Source organism: Protopterus annectens, chromosome 6.part0 (assembly GCF_019279795.1).
Source record: "Protopterus annectens isolate FY-2018-M chromosome 6.part0, PAN1.0, whole genome shotgun sequence".
Lineage (NCBI taxonomy): Eukaryota > Metazoa > Chordata > Ceratodontiformes > Protopteridae > Protopterus > Protopterus annectens.
This window is the reverse complement of record NC_056737.1, coordinates 350778277-350793977: the sequence shown is the minus strand read 5'-3', so window position 1 is coordinate 350793977 and position 15701 is coordinate 350778277. Positions and strand designations below refer to the sequence as shown.

The 15701-nt window shown below is 36.6% G+C and overlaps 1 protein-coding gene across 1 annotated transcript in view; it reads right to left on the bottom strand.

Moving 5' to 3' along the window:
• TMEM121 (transmembrane protein 121) overlaps positions 1–15701 on the bottom strand; it is a 1625720-nt gene that overhangs the window by 466110 nt on the left and 1143909 nt on the right. Inside the window, exon 3 of the mRNA XM_044074106.1 lies at positions 7829–7927. The gene's annotated coding sequence lies outside the window, so the exon portion shown is untranslated. The remainder of the gene's footprint in view (positions 1–7828; positions 7928–15701) is intronic.

The window sequence follows — 15701 nt, the reverse complement described above, 5'->3', positions numbered from 1 at the left end:
TATAACAAATACAAAAATGTATAGCGGATTGGGTCAGTTAAGTAATGGGAAAAGAGTATTCAGGGCAAAAATGAGAATGTATAGCAAAAAGGAGGCTGAGGACTTCCACATATCCCAAGATATGAGTGACATGTAACATCATTCGCTGGATCAAAATATGAGGAGGTGAACAAAAAGAGGGTATGGGAGAGTGAGATGTAAGAAAGCTTACTAAAGGACTTCAAGCAGAAGTAAAATAACTGGGTGTATGAAATAGGGTGAAGGGAACCTCAGAAACTACAGGGAACTGAAGGGTGGGGGTCAAATATAAAGGAAAATGAAAAAAATTGGAGGAGAACTAGAATAGCTCAAGAGGAAGATATGGTGTGCAGAGAAAATAATTGGGGAATATATAAAAAATACATACATATATACATAGAGATATTTCAAGCACAGGCATTAATGCTCTTCTAATCTGCCACTATACCAAAACAATTGTTTCCAATAATTGCCCAGGGTGTTCATAAAAAAAATCTGAACTAGTGCCTGCTTTAATGTAATTTGGTAGTCTATTCCATGCATCAGCTGCTCTCTCAGAGAACTAATCAGTACACTTCTTATTCCTATAGAACCTTCTACATAGGTTGTCTGATGATTCTCTATGACTTTTTGATAACCCAAACACTCCCAGAGATAGTTGTCTCTAAATGTCTTATATACCTGAATAAGATCACCTCTTAGATTTATGTGATAGACACTGTACAAGTTCAGATAGTTTAATCTTTCATGTTAATTGATAATTGAAATTGGAAGAAAATGCTTTAGCCAAACATGTTAAAAATTTTCCACATCATTCTTTTAAATTTTGGATAATACAACAAACTGAACCCACTGATAGGGATGGACCTATCAGTTTATTTTTAGAAAAATTAGAATTGTATTGGCAAATTAGACTCTTTGCATATTACAACCCAGGGTTAAATGATAAATGTTCTCTAATGTGCTTGTTGAAACTGAAAATTTTAAATTGGTGTATAGTTGAATATTTTTATTTAGTTATTTATGTATATATGTACAATCATACGTGTATATTTATGTATGTGTTTATCGGTCTACTTACTTATGCGTGTTTATATATAAATATATATATATATATATATATATATATATATATATATATATATATATATATATATATATATATATATATAGACTTTTTAAATATAGACTTCTCCTATTTAATTAATGAGATTTAATATAAATGAAATAGTGATTTTAGCCTAGATGGAAATAATATATATATATATATATATATATATATATATATATATATATATATATATATATATATATATATATATATATATATATATATATATATGTGCGTTTAGTTGATATTTACATGAAAATATCTAAAGTGTTATATGTTTTAGTTTATTTAGTATATTCAGTACATGCCGCTCGTTTTTAAACTGTTGCCCTTTTTAATTAATTAGCTTTTCATATGGAATGTCATGCCCTTTTATATTTTGGGCTTTTTGGTCACATGGTTTTTAAATGATGAATTTATTTAAGTTTGAATTTCATTGATGCTATTTTGTCTGAAGTCTAACCAATAGGTTAGATGAAAAGCGCTTCATTAAAATCAGTGTTTTGGTGTATTCTAGTTCTGTATCCAGCTTTATTTGTTTATTTATAATTGAAATGTTCACATCCATGAATACCCTTAGTATATTTCTGCTACACTCTTTCCAGTTTACTCATGCTTGTTTTCTTATAAGGTTTCCATGTTGTTTTTCCATACTCAAGTTTGGGTCTAATGTAACTTAAATTTCTTAGACTTTATACAATCTTAATAAGTATATTGGCCTAGGACACAGGCCTTTGTGACTATTTGACTGTAGCATTAAATTTCACCTGTCCAATTACTGTATGATACTTAGCATGTCCTATTTGTAAGCCATGCAGCTATCCATCTTATCAAGATCACATCAACATCTAGTTCAGCTTATCAAGAGTGCATCAATGCCTAATTGTTTTAATTTATTGATCAGTGTTTTGTGCACGACCCTGTGAAATGTTAAAGTTGAATCTGTATAAATTACATCACAGTACATGTTTTCATTCATGGCTATTATTATATTGTTATAGAACTACTTGGTACGCAGGGAGACTTGTAAGAAGAATACAGAGAGGGAAACAGTGGACAAGGACAGGTGGGCAAGGAGGAGCAAAGGAGAGAGGTTGGGACCTTGGAGGAAATGGAAAAGGATGGAGGAGGCAAAGGAGCAAACAGATCTATGAAGAATTGATGGAAAGAAGGGACAAGGTTGATGAAGAGAGAATGAAAAAGAAATGAAGATGGAAAGAAGAAGGGTAAAAAGTTGCAGGATACTGGTAGAAAACAAGCCATGCGGTGAGGTACATGTAGAAAGTTCACACAGCATGAGATCAAGGTCTGAGTGTACTGCACAGATGGTATCTAGTCCCCCATGAGATTGGTACAGGATGATAAAGGGGACAGTAAATACTGGATGTGTCGGCAAGAAGCAGGAATAATGCACATGTTCTGGGACTGTGGTGGGCTAAGAAGTCTGGTAGCAGGCACAGATTATTTGGGGAGACATATTTCAAAAGGAAGCAGAGTATGTTGGGGATTTATATATATGGGGCACAAAGAAAGAGGACAGTATCTGGAAAGAAAAAAGAGAATATTATAAGACTGATGCCTGTCAGACTGATAAGTACTGAAGTTAAAACCATCAACACTCAAAACTGGAATGGGACAAAGACAACATGGAAGTAAACATTACATAAGGTTCCTATGTTCATGGAGATGATGGCAGAAACTGACTAAAATGAGGAAAGGAAAAGGAAAAAATTAAACGGCCATATAAAGAAATATTAGAATATTGCAACACTGAAAATCACACAAGGAGGAAGGAGAGCGTGAAACCAAATGGAGATGGAGGGTGGCATAGGGATAGAGTTAAAAATGGAGCACTGTGGTGAAGGATATAAATGAAAATGGGCTACCCACTGGTGGTGATAAAGTACGCCATGCATGACGATTGCACTTCAGAGTCGATATGCATTTTGTTTTTTGACTATACATGTAATTAAGAAAAAATATATAATTAGGTGAAACCCTCATCAATCTGCCTTCATAAAAGGGAGATCCTGCATATCAAACCTATTTTGTTTTATTTATTTATTTACATATGATTACTAGAAAAGTTTAACTGGGTAGGTGCCCATTTTTAATGGAGTCCTGGGGAGAAATGTTCCTAATTATTACAAAAACATTTTAAGAACAAAAAATTTACAAGTTTCAAACAAAATAGAAAAACACCTACAGTTCAAATAATTATACTAAATTAGCCATAATGTGAAATATTGGTTAAACAGATACAACTTATCTGATAATAATTTAATATTTAGAAAAATGTTGGCCAGTTTATAAAATTAAAGGTAAGTTAGTATAATAGGAACTAAAACTATAATGTGAAGTGAAAAATTAGGGTTATGGCATAATTAGATCAAGTCAGAGAAGAAAAAAATGAAGTTAAGAAGTGAATAAAGAAGGGGGAGTAAGGAGGTGTCAGTATAAATTAAGTAGTTTCTATATTTATCTTGGAGTTAAACAAAAGCAGTTAACAACTTTGAAAGGTTCACAGTGACTATTTACAATGGTCAGGCTGCTCACATATCATATCTTAACATTGTCAACATATTTGACACCTCACCACATGCAGGCAATGAAAGTCATCTAAAAGTTTTAAATATAGATCCTTTCCATGGTAAAATGGATAGAAAACTAGCTAAAAGACAGAACAGACCCAACATCATTAATGTGGTGGGTGCCTTGTTTAAAAGTATGTCAGAAACTAATAGAGATCTCCCTAGGGCTTCTTATTGGCATTAACTTCTCTGATCTTCAAACTGAGAACTAGGATCTCTGGTTAACTAAGTTTGCAAGTGATCCTCAGTGAAATTGTGTAGACCCACTCGCCCAATATCTGTACCCTTCTGAAAGAAATTAGACTAGTTAATTCCTGGCACATGAAAATAAGCTCAATTTAAGGCAAAAAGCTGTATTATCATTTCATTTGGTGAACAGCCCCTACCCCTCAATTTATTGTATAAACAGTATTCCACAACTAAATAAAAATGTTGTCGGATAACTAAAATGACTCCTCTCTTTTGATCATCATGTAGCAACTTTAGACAGAAAATAAAACATACCACCAAAACACAGCTGAAAATAATAAAAGTGACAAAAAATACTCTGCTCAACTAGTAGACAAGGGCATATCATTCAGATTTCAGGAAGTCATCACTCCCTTATATTCATCACGTATTAGACAAATTACAGAGTGCAGTGCCCATTTCATGATGTACAAAACTCAACATACATTACTGTGTGAAAAGAATTAGCATTCATTTAATGAAGTTACAGCTACAAGGAGTGGTGAGCCACATGAGCAAGGTAGAGTGTGATCTTCAGTAACGCTTTGAACTGTAAACACTTTGATGTGCGCATGTCTTCATTTTACTAGCCAATGTATATTCTTAAAACTGGTATACACATATGGCACTACTCATTTGTAGTAACATTGATGGCACTAAGAAAATGATTTTTTCTTATGGGGCTAATGTTTCAGTAGAGGTAACACTGGTGCTCTATAAACTAATGCACTTGTGCAGGAGCAGAACCTTTGCATCAAGTACTGCTGACATGATCAGTTTGATATTCATCTACAAATGTACTATCCTTGGAAGTTGGAAAGGAGTGATGATATGGCAGTGATTGCCTTTTCCCTTTTATTGTGGGGAAATGAGTGCGGGATATGTTTTCTCCTCCTTTAGTAACACTGGTAGAGACAAAGGGAACAACAGTTGTAGGCAAAGAAGTATTACTGAGGGGCAGGCACCCTGTGACAGAGGTAACCCTTTGAGGGACTGGGGCCAGGGCCAGGTCACTGGCTGAGCCATTCCTTACACCACTGGGAGCACAGGCTAAAAGAAATCTTAATGCATTTTCTTAGCTCAATCTGCTAATCAGCAAGGTTTTCAGAAACCATCAACATCTCAGTGTATGCACGTGTACCCAAACACACCTACACCCACATACACACAAATATATAGAAGTACACCTGATATTTAGCAAATACAAACACATGTGCACCCACCCCCACACACACATTCAAATATATACATGTACACCCAATATTTAACAAATACAGACCCACACATACACTCTAACACACAAACACACACACACACACACACACACACACACACACACACACACACACACACTTTGACACTAGCACTCACATACACTTTAAGCAAAATCAGAATCAATGAAACAATCCGACATTTTCTCTTAGAACAGAAGTCTGCTACTTATGCAAAGACTGTAACTCTTATACATGTAAATGACCAAACTAGAACCTTATTACCTGACTGAAGAAAGTAAAAGAACAACAGGACTATTATTTCTGTAGAAAGCCCTCTGAAAAATCAACAGACTTCCCAGAATGACAAATTATAGCAAAAGTATGACTGAGAGAACATACAGGATTTTCATAGAGCAAATGATCAACATAATACCTCTCAACCTCTTAGAGCAAGAAATCCGGACAATGCTGTAAATAATGAGGGGACAAAAGCCCAAAAATGGGGACACTTTTTAAATACTGCTTTTACAAACATAAAACATTGATAGAATAACAGGTTTTGCAGTAGCATGAGCTTTCTGAAGGGATTGAAGTCTGTCATTATTTTCCTTGATGATTTGCCAATGACTTGCCAAAAAAACACAATTTTTATGAGAAACAGACCAGAAATATTAGACAAAAATCTGGATATTTTGCAAAAATCTGTACAGTTTAGAGGTATGACCATCATCCTGAATTTATATTTATTAAAGATAAAAAACACAGAAATGCCTCACAAAAAAGGAGGGAAACAATAAAAACAACAAACCATAGAAATATACACCCCAACTCAAATACATAACTAAATCTTCATAAAAATAATACAAAAAATTACTTAAAACAGAAATACACAATTGCAACTCAATTAAACAAGCACACTTTACAGTAGTAAGAACACAAACATCTCAAAAGTATGTTAGTTACCTGATCAAGAGTAGGAAGAGTCATCCAAAAACGGGTATATAGAAATGTACTTCCTAATGACATTGAAAGCATATGATACACAAACAGGAAATGAAGCAGTGCTGGCAGGGAAACAAAGTGATTAACTTATATAATTCAGAAACAGACCAGTAGCACCTATAGCAACACAAAACAGCCAGTCACGCTAACCTAAGAAATGCACTTACTTTCCCTTTCTATCAACACACATGACATAGACCACTCTTGAGATCCTTCAACCCTTCCATTTTACTTTAAAATTGTCATCCCCAAAGTAGTCACTGCCCTTCTAAACAACGTCCAAGCCAACAGCCCCTGCTGGAATCAATGTACTCATTCCCTGGTTCACCGCCCTCTACCAAATATTTCCCATCCACCCTCCTTTCCACTTATTAAACATTTGCTTGTCTAAGATCATCATGACCAGTTACACTTTAGGTTTAGATATTTAGGCATGGCTGAAGTCAAGCCCATGCCTAAGTATATAAACCTTCCCATCTTTATGATTTCTGCCTAGTCTCAGTTCTTCCTACTCTTGGAAAAATATTTGAAAAGTTCATCTACCTTTAACTCAGTGAGTAGCTACCACCCCACAAGAATCCTAATCACCAATCAAAATAGATTCTACTCAGGGCATGGTTCTATAATGTCTCTTTCCAAATTTACAGATAATATTCTCATTAACATAAATAAGGACAGCTCACTGTAGCCCTCTTTGTACCCCTGAATAAAGTTTTTCACACAGTTGAAACTCTATACTTCTATCAGCAGAAATCATCCCCAGAGCAAAAAAAACCTCCTTACTCCCTCAATCTCCTCCCTAAAGGAGTACAACAAGAGTCAGAGCTCTCACCCATAATTTTCTCCTCTTTATCAGTTGACTTCCTGTCAACTTCCTTAATATGGCTTTTACTCTATGTAGACAATATGATCACATGCAGATCTAACACCTCATACTCGGTTATCAAAAAAGAACTGGCAATGAATTTTTACAAGACTAACTGATTACTTTGCACACTAGGTTTTGAACCCAGCAAAGGTTAGCCAAAACCCTTGCCAAATTTGCTATTACCCAGACTAAACTAAATGCCATAGAAACAGTAAAACATTATAAATACCTTGGTATTTCACTAGATCCTAGCCTGAACTTACAAGCATGTGTGTTCAAGCTGCTAAAGGAAAAGCAATCAGTTTGCTCTTCTGGTCCAAAAACATTTCACATTTTTTTTTCTCCAGAAGCAAGAGATCCCATTGGTAAAGGAGTTCTTTTATCCCAATTGGAGTACAGGCTCTGGCATAACAAAACATTTTGTCACCGCATAAAAGGTGCTATTCTTAACAAAAACAAAAAAACACACAAACACAAATCCATACGTAGATACATGTAAACATAATAGCATCACAATATCAACAGAGAAGACATTTTCATAACATAATAATACCTTTGTGTGTTGGCTTTGCAGGGAAATAACGGATCTTTTAAGGTAGCAAAGGCCCTTTGCTTATGATGCAGGGTCTCAAAACACCCCTGGGTGGTCATTTATTTCCTTATAATTCTCACCTTGTCATATATATGCGCAGTGCACACACACAAAAAAATATATATATGTGTCGTGTTCAGGGTAACATCATAAAACACAAAATCTGATTTTTGCATTTAGAATGCATGATGAAAAGTGTCTTACCTTTTAATCAGAATGCCTTTTTCATTTTTTTTTTTCAAAAAAGTAACTGAAGCATAGAATACGCAATCCAGACTCTTCTATCTTTGCTAAACAGTTCTCCTGTAAAATAGTAATAATGCTGTTGTTACATATTTTATAATTGACATGTCAAGGACTGTTATTTAAACAATTTATATTAACAAGTTTTGAAAAAAAGATCACTGGATTATAATATATGCTGCCTAGGAACATAAATTATTACTAAATGATTGCAGACATTAGTAGTTTAAACAGGTTTGGTGCCCTGTATATATTACACAGCCAGAATATTTATTCAAAAAAATTAGGTACTCTGTGGTGACTGTATTCACATTCAAACTACTTACAAGAGTAGGAGAGAAAAAGATTGCTTCTCTCATCATAATAGCGATGTAATCTTGTAGTGCTTGATGAAAAATTAGAGGAAAATGAAACAAGTATATCCAAAATATTTTAGCAACAATGAAAACCCCTACTGACTAAGTACATGAAGAAACAGTGGAACAAACTGATTAGTACAGCCTTGTACTACTCCCCTGCCAGACTCTACACAATGTTTAGAAGGTAGAGCACTCGCTATATGCTCTTTTACATCATTTTAGAGGAACTTTATCTTAGTGTGATCTATCAAACTCCAGTCTACTCTGTGTTTGTTTTTCTAAGGTAAATACTTCAGCAGTTAGTCACATGTCCTGCTCAGCCAAACCCACAAAGCAAACATACAGTGTTTTCAGGTTCTCACTAATGTACAGACTCATCACACACCAACCTGAATTCAAGACCTTTTTGAATGTCCACTGCTTGATTTATACTTGCTTCTTAGAAGAAAAGTTAGACATTTTGGAAATAACTCCCTCACATAGAATATTCCAACAATATAAAGCCTGCCCTCTCAGTTAACTTGGTCTACTAGGACAAGATTCCAGTACTTCTCAACTAGACTGTGGTGAAACACTAATTTCACTTCTCCATATATGCATACATCTCTGTGAAGCATAACTTCCCTTCCAAACATGTTCTCCCATCACCTGATATCCCCGTGGCTTATCCCTAGATCAAACAAATAATAACATTTAGAAACAAAACCTGGTCCATTTAGAAGGCATTATAAATTAACCCAGAACTGGGCTGAATATCTCACCCCATTAAATGAAACTAGGTATCTGTGCAAATTAAAATCGTTTTCTTCAGAAAAAAATATCTTCATTTCTTCCTTACAAAATGTACAATCTGTGGAGTGAAATCAATGTAATTTCAGGAAAAGCCATTCCACAAACCTCCATCTTCCCACAAAAAAAGACAATCAGTTGGTTTTCAATCCCACATGCATAGTAAATTGAGAGTAAATATTCTTATCGAGATTCATACCACACTTAAATCAGGCTAAGGCCACTCTGTGACTACCCTTGTACAAGTAATGTCTGTGTATTCAACACACCTCTTTACATTTTTTTTCACCTCATTAATACTCAGTGGAAAACCAGACTGGTTAGACATACCTTGTCACATGGTCAACCTGGCAGAAATGGCTCCTACCTAAAATTTATTAAACTCTACAAATAAAGAGTCTCAAATTTTCATCACATTGCAATTCTTTCTGAATCTTCTAGTTATTTTCCCAATATATGGAAAACCTTTATCATGATTCTTTTATAATTCTAGTTCTCAAATCACACACTGGTGTCACATCCCAAACCTTGACCTCTCAATGTACCTTATAATTTAAGCAAATGTTTGAAGAAGGTGGTTGCCTCCCAGATCCTTTATATTTTTTCAGGTAACATGATCTCCTTACTATCCCCAACACTGCCCTTAAGCAATGTCACAGTAATTTAACATCTGCACTATTACTTATATATCCGCGGTAGTGCTGCTGCGGTAGCATTGTTGCCTCACAGCAAGACATTGTCCCGTTCGATTCTCAGCTAGAGGGTCTTGTGTGTGGAGACATGCATGAATGGGCATGCCTTCGTTGAAGGTTGTGCATCAGGGCTGGTAACTCGGCACGTAAAAATCCACTACCAAGCATTAGCGGACCGGAGTTCCACTGTGGCGACCCCTAACCGGGATAAGCCAAAACACACAACAACAACAACAACAACTATTACTTATAAATGCAATCTATAGCACCATGGGGAAAGGAGCTCTTACTGGGGCTGTATGTGTGGAATTCAGTAAAGTTTATGTCCCACTTATCCATCACATCGTATTAAAACTTTAACCAGCAATTGTGTCAGTATTACCACTTATCTGAACAGCTGTTCAGCTACAGTGTGCATTTACAAAACACTGTCCACCTCCTTTGAATTCTCAGGCAGGATTCTACAGGGATCCATTCAATGTTAACTCCATTATATCATATTGATGTACAGAGGTCTGGCATCATGACAGTCTGAAAACATTACCTGTTATGCTAAGATATTTATCAGGTCAGACGCTTCAGCCAGCTGAGGTATGAGAGATGCTTTCACCGGGTGACCCTAGCTGGACTATTTGTTATCAGTCTGGCATTTAACTAGAGGATGTATCACCATTTAAATACATTGGTATTGTTCTGGACACTTTATCCATGAACAATCTACACCAGCCATGCCCATGACAAAATCTCTTGTATTTTAAAGGATGCTGCCAGATGACAGGACACCTCAGCAAAGAAATTCATTTATTCGTAAATAAAGGCCCCTTCATTCTTATTTGTGTACATAACTTTCCATTACTCACTTAGTCTGACACTAACAAATCAGTTTTCCAGACACCCGTAAACAAAGTTTACAGATTCATTGTTCAGGGCTGTTAATGAAAATAACACTACTAGCTTCTATTAGAAACAAAGTGTCTTTCATAACACTACTAGCTTCTATTAGAAACAAAGTGCCTTTCATAACACTACTAGCTTCTATTGGAAACAAAGTGTCTTTCATAACACTACTAGCTTCTATTGGAAACAAAGTGTCTTTCATAACACTACTAGCTTCTATTGGAAACAAAGTGTCTTTCATATCACTACTAGCTTCTATTGGAAACAAAGTGTCTTTCATAACACCACTAGCTTCTATTGGAAACAAAGTGTCTTTCATAACACTACTAGCTTCTATTAGAAACAAAGTGTCTTTCCTAACACTACTAGCTTCTATTAGAAACAAAGTGTCTTTCCTAACACTACTAGCTTCTATTAGAAACAAAGTTTCTTTCCTAACACTACTAGCTTCTATTAGAAACAAAGTTTCTTTCCTAACACTACTAGCTTCTATTAGAAACAAAGTGTCTTTCATAACACTACTAGCTTCTATTAGAAACAAAGTGTGTTTCATAACACTACTAGCTTCTATTAGAAACAAAGTGTCTTTCATAACACTACTAGTTTCTATTAGAAACAAAGTGTCTTTCATAACACTACTAGCTTCTATTAGAAACAAAGTGTCTTTCATAACACTACTAGCTTCTATTAGAAACAAAGTGTATTGCATAACACTACTAGCTTCTATTAGAAACAAAGTGTCTTTCATAACACTACTAGCTTCTATTAGAAACAAAGTGTCTTTCATAACACTACTAGCTTCTATTAGAAACAAAGTGTCTTTCATCACTACTAGCTTCTATTAGAAACAAAGTGTCTTTCATAACACTACTAGCTTCTATTAGAAACAAAGTGTCTTTCATAACACTACTAGCTTCTATTAGAAACAAAGTGTCTTTCAGTTTGTCACTGGAGTATGTTCATCCTTGTTATTATCATTTATAAAATTCTTGCCCTCAACACCATCCTTCTCTCTAATTTTCCTTATACATTCCCCACACAAATATATTACAGCATATCAGATGGTCTTCTCCTTCAGTACCCCATAAATTTGGGGCAATACCCTTCAACAAAGTCATGCCTTCCAGTTACACCAACCCCAGCTGCAATGATCATTATCAGATTACTTAAGCTACATGCCCTTACTGTTCTCTAACCTCTCTCTTCACCTCTGTTTGTGTTTGTAGATAGCACTGTCCATACTACCTACTCACTTTACCTTCCCTACTGGCAACTTACCACTTTGGCTACAGTACTGTTTCTTCCTTGTTCATGTTTGAGTTTATTTCTCTCTTCATGCCCCATGTTCTTATCATTCAGTTGTTTCTTTGTTTCTGTGATCTTACCAAATAAATGTAATGTGTTTCCCCAACCGTGCATGCTTATTGTGCAATTTTTTTCTATATATTCTTCTATCTCTTTACTTTGTATTGTACCTAGCATAATCAAAAATGGCTGAACTAATGTTGCTATAGTTTGTGTTGTAATTAATCTTAGCTTTGAATAATGTTTAGTTACAGTTCTCTTTTGCATCTAAAAGTATTTTGGGATTATTTTTGTATGATTGCATAATTTTACATCAATCTCACACTGTTGCTGTTATTTTTATAACTCACCACATTTTTCTCTAATACTGTAACTAAATTGTTGCTAAAAAAGTGATTGTATAGTCCAGTCTATTTATCTACTCAAAATACATAACGATACAAATAAGAGATAGGTAAAGCTTCCATTTTATTGTCAAGTACTTGCAAGTTTGTCTCAGATGTATTGCATTGCAAGGAGTAAACTGTAAGCATAAATAAAAAAGCTGTTGTGTAGTTATAACAGCATAACATAGATACTATTTGTATATCTAAGTCAATGCTGTATTTATGTCTACTTCACATCTCTAAAATTCTGCTGGCTTATGCTATAGCCCTTTCCCATACTCCCTGCAACCCTCCCACATTAACATGCCTCTAGCAAAATATGCACAACATTTTCTCCCTGTTTCCATGCATTTCTCAGGAAGTATAAACATATACATATATATATATATATATATATATATATATATATATATATATATATATATATATAGATATAGATATAGATATGTATATAACATTTTATTTTTATATTTGCAAATATTTTGATATTTTGCAGGGTCCACAGTCCAAGAAGAGTAGATCTGGAGATGCCATCTTCTTCAAATAAATGGCTTGGGTGCACAGGTTTCTACTAATTAAATGATGACTGATTTACTAGAGGACTCATCACAAGACTTGTTTGCATTACCACTTTCTACATGACATGGCATAACATAGCTGGACCCTTTCAGGGATGACACTTTAACCTATAATGGCCTTTATGTCATCCCTCCATTCTGAGCTCACTATTTATAATGTTGTTAGAGCTCCACAGCTGATGAATGTCTCTGCGTACCTATTCATGCATAGCTGGAAATTCCATCTTCTGCTCTTACACTGGCCATCTGTCTTTATTCTGGAGTTATTTTGATCATGTACTGGCAGTCCTTTGCTGGTAACAGACAATGAGTCCTGTTCTCTATAAACAATTTATTGCCTCTTAGATCTACAGTCTTTTGCTAAAACATTACTTTCATAGGTTCATAGGTTCATACTAGGCTATCTGCCCGAGGGCATTTATAAGCCTAGCCCATAGTTTTGTGGCTTACGCCACCCCTTTAGTTTGGAGAAACTATGCCCATTATTTTGCTGTGCCTCTGTCGAGCAGTGACACTGAGGTAACCCCTGGGGTGTATCTGCGATCTCCCATCCATTGGTCAAGATTCCTCTTGAACAAGGCCAGCGAGGTGCTCTGCCTCACATAAACCGGGATTTTGTTCCACAGCATAGGGAGTCTTTGGGTGATGAATCTATCCCTCCAGCACGTCCTATTAATAACCGTGTCGAGGTTTAAGTCTCCCGCCCTTGTGGCTCTGAGGGATCTAGATTTTTTGAGATGAAGCATGTTCATCAAATCTGGGTTTGACATGGCCTTGTATGTCAGGCATAGGTCACCTCTGAGCAAGCGGTAAGCAACTGAATATAACTGGAGTTCTTTCAGTCGGGCAGCATAAGACAGATTTTTGAGACCCTTTATCCTTTTGGTGAGGAACTTTTGTGGCCTCTCCAGCTGCTGCAAGTGTCGAGTCAGATACATTCCGAATGGGGCATTGTACTCGATCATTGGTCTGATGAGTGATGAGTATAGGGAGACTATGACTTCCCTTGATCTAGATGTGAATCCCTTCATGATAAGGTGGGCAATGTAGAAGGTCTTCCTAACTACTTTAGCAATATGAGTGTCGAATGAAAGGCTACTGTCAACCTGGGTTCCCAGGTCCCTAATAACATCTTCTGTGTTCAAGGGATTGCCACCTATATGGTAGCTAGGGGTAACCTTATTTTTTCCGAAGGGTATGACTATGCATTTCTTGGCATTTAACTTTAGGCCATGGCTCTGGCACCAGTTATCCATTTCTGTGAGACCCTTCTGAAGGATATCTGTGTTGGATGTGTTTTCAACTACGGCGCCCAGTTTGCAGTCATCTGCAAACTTTGTCAGCCATAACCCTCCTGTGTTTGCTTGTACTTCAGAAAAGTAGATGCCAAACAAGAGTGGGCCCAGGACTGAGCCCTGTGGGACACCACTTGTGACAGGCTTTGAGTCTGACATGGCGCCAGCAACTCTGACCCTGTGGGTTCTGTCACTCAGCCAGTTTGCAACCCATCTTGTAATGTATGGGTTTACATTTAAGTTGATGAGTTTTTCAATGATACCCGAGTGAGGTATTGTATCAAAAGCCTTCGCCATGTCTAGGTAGGCTGTATGGACTGCCTTTCCGTCGTCAATGGCCTTGGTGACTGTTTTGAAAAAGTCAACCAAGTTTAAAAGGCATGATCTGCCTTTGACAAAGCCAAACTGGGTTGGATCCAAAGTCTGCAAGTTCCCTATGTCTTTATTTATGAGATCCATTATGATCCTCTCCATGGCTTTGCAGATAAGGCTTGTCAAGCTAATGGGACGGTAATTTCCAGGGTCGGTGGAGGCACCGCCTTTGTGGAGTGGGACCACAGTCACTGTGCGCCACTCCCTGGGTACATATCCGGAGGTGAGACTAAGATTAAACAGCTGTCCTAACTGTGGGTTTAATTCCTCATTGAGTTCATGGAGCACACAGCCGGGGACACCATCAGGTCCCATGGATGCTGTGTTCTTTGCCTTGGAGAGAGCAGTTCTCACCTGGGCGTTAGAGATGTTTGGGGGGCTACAATCATTTGGTATAGATATCTCTCCTTTAGGGGGGGGGAGAAGTTTGCACTGAACCTGTCAGCCAGTATGTTGGCAATGTCTGTAGGATCAGTAATCTTCACATCATTTTGAACTAATTCTGAGCATATCTGGGAGTTTCCTCCTAGGTTTCTGACATAGCTAAAGAATGCCTTATGGTTGTCTTTAGAGTCCTTAGCTATTTTTTCTCAAAATTAACTTTGGATGATTTTATGAGAGCTCTTAGCTTTTTACTTATAGTGATCAGCGTTGTGTTACCTTTTAAGGATTTTGCTCTATCTTGTAGTAGCTTTCTCCTTTTGTTGTAGAGTTTGTTTATGGCTGGGGTCCACCAGACTGGATGCTTGCCTTTGGTACAAAGAGTCTTTGTTTTGCTTGGGATTGCCTGATCCATGCAGCCTGCAGGTGCTGGTAGAAGGCATTTGTAAGTGATTCAGCGGTTTGAGTAATGTTAACCGCCGGCTCAGGGGCCTTAAAGGAGACCACACTAGTCTTTAGAAGTGTGAAGTCGGCTTTCGGGAAGTTCTTTACTGTGGTCTTTTTCATTTCGGGTGGGGGCGGGATGAGGACCTCCAGCGAGATTAGTTTGTGATCAGATCTCACCAGTGAGGGGTATACTTCTGGCGTTGAACATTGTGCTCCCATGTTCGTGATGATGAGATCAAGTATGTTTTCTCCTCTTGTGAGGATGGTGACTAGTTGTTCCATGTCATTTGAGTTTATGAATTCCAGGAACTTTTGGGCTAGAGTGTTTGGGCT